Below are 2579 nucleotides of genomic sequence, written 5' to 3'. Positions count from 1 at the left end.
GGCTGAGAGAGATACAACAACCCTGCAGACAGACCCGGGCTGAGAGAGATACAACATCCCAGCAGACAGACCCGGGCTGAGAGAGATACAACATCCCTGCAGACAGACCGAGATTATTATAGTCGATAAAAATGTGTCCCCTCTCGAGAATCGAACTCGGGTCTCCTGCGTGCGAAAGCGAAGTGTCTAACCGCTACACCACAGACACCGGTGATTGGATGCTGGAGAGAGGAAAATAAAAACAAACAAACAAACAAAAAAGAACAAACAAACAAACAAGAAACCAGGGTGCGGACAGAATAGTAAGCGGCCAGGCGGCTGTGACAGAAATAGAGCTTACGTGTAGCCTGTGGCTCTGGGTCAGAGGTCATCAAACTGTTTCCCAAAGTGGGTCATTGTAACAGAAAATGACAAGCGCCAGCGGGGATTTTTTAAAAGCAACTTTTACGGCACTTGCAACACAAATATGTCATATAAGTGTCGAAGAATAGAGGCGTTAATACTAAAAATAGAGGTGTTAATAATAAGAATAGAGGTGTCAGTAGAGAGTAACATACCGTAAGAAGGGAGAAGTGAGGATACAAAACTTACTTCATCAACCTTGTTGGGGTTTTTTTTTGCTTTCCACGCACAAGCACTCTGGCTCGACTATGTGTCCTAGCCTTCTGATTGGCTGGTTTCATCCGACTTGTCAGATGAATCAGATCCTTGACCTAAAACAATAAACATATTCGATTCTGGAGGATTGGAAGAACAGTACTGACAAAATGGTACCTTTTGCCCTGTCATGGAGGGGAATCTGGTTGTCCCGGGGTATACACTTACTTTACTTTACATTTCTGAGCTTTTGAGTTCTAGCCTTTCGGCCTTACGGGGTATATCAAATAAAGTACGAAATGTATAAAATGTATAAAATTTATCAAATATATCAGACGCACCAAATGTATCAAATGCATAAAATGTATCAAATATATCAGACCCACCAAATGTGTCAAATGTATCAAATATTTCAGACGTATCAAAATTAAATGTATCAAATGTATCAAATATATCAGACGCATGAAGAGTAAATGTGTCAAATGTATCAAATTATATCAGACGCATCAAAATTAAATGTATCAAATGTATCAAATTATATCAGACGCATCAAAATTAAATGTATCAAATGCGCGACGTGCACCAGGCATAAGTGAAACAGTTAGACGTGCGAGTCCCAGAGTTCAATCCGCGCACCCCAGACAAAGGTCACCAAATATTGACCAGATGTCGGGCGGTGTCCGGTGCTGGACTTACATAACAAAGGTCAATAACTCCGCGAGTCTGGGGGTCAACTCAGGGTCATCGGGGGACCGGGGAACAGCGACTGCGGGTGGTTGGCGGGTGATCGGTTGGGGTTTGCTTCTTCTTTCCTTTCAAACATCTATTGTCAATATCTCCCCTCCTTCTTTTTTGTTTGTTACTCTCTCGTAGCACCTCTAATCTTCGGCACTTATATGACCTTATTGTGTTTGTTACTCTCTTGTAGCACCTGTAATCTACGACACTTCTATGACCTTATTATGTTGTAAGGGCTGTAAAACTCTTACTAAAAATAAATAAAACAAGCGACTGTGCCGGGCGATTACCTCGTCTAAGTGGTATTCGTCATGGTATCATTACTCAATGTCTTATCGTGTTCTTTTTTGTGCAAGTTACAGAATACTAAGATAGCTTTAGTTTTAGTTAGGTCGTTTTACGGAACTCCCAACACAAATCGGTCGTATAAGTGCCGAAGATTCGAAGAGTTGCTGGAGAGGAACACACAAAGAAAAGAAGGAATACCCTCCCCAAAAAAAGAAAAATATCGACTTCATGGTGATTGGATTGAGTTCTTGTTATCGAAAATCCAGATGAAATACAAAATATCTCGTCCAGCTGTATTCGATTCCTCCAGACGATGACGTCAAAGCCGCTGTTCCTTGTGTCGCCATCTTGGAAGATTCTGTCAAAAGGTCACACAGGGGTCCCTGGCAGGAAGGGTGAGGGTGTTAGGACGAGGGAGGGAGGGGGGAGGGGGGGGTTCTTCCCGTTCGTTCTGGAGTGTTTGCTCCAGGGAAACTTGTTCTTTGTGGACGTGGAGAAATGCAATGTTATGTGTGGTCACAGTAGACTGTCTGTCTACACGGGTGTGTGTCTGTGAGAGAAAGAGAGAGAGAGGGAGAGAGAGGGGGGAGGGGGTGACAGACAAGAGGAAAACGAGAAGAGGGGTGGTGAGAGGGGGAGAGGAGAGAGAGAAAGTGAGAGGGAGATAATGAGTTAATTTGAGACAGAGGGAGGGGCTGTGTGTACCTGTGAGTGTGTGCGTTTGTTTGTGTGGGGCAGGTTATAAAAGAAGGGAAGGGAGTTCGAGAAAAGATTAAGGCAAAACAGAAAAAACAAGGAAAAGAAAAGAGAGAAATAAGACCTATCAGTGGCACCATCTGACCACCATCAACCTATCCTCTGTTTGCTCAAAGAAACCAAACATTCTCAAAATGACAAGCAAAAAAATATTTCAACTGGAACAAAAGTGTGAGTGTGTGTTTGTGTGTGTGTGTGGG

This window comes from Aplysia californica, unplaced genomic scaffold, assembly GCF_000002075.1.
Source record: "Aplysia californica isolate F4 #8 unplaced genomic scaffold, AplCal3.0 scaffold00116, whole genome shotgun sequence".
In the NCBI taxonomy this organism is placed as follows: Eukaryota; Metazoa; Mollusca; class Gastropoda; order Aplysiida; family Aplysiidae; genus Aplysia; species Aplysia californica.
Note: the sequence above shows the minus strand (reverse complement) of the source record.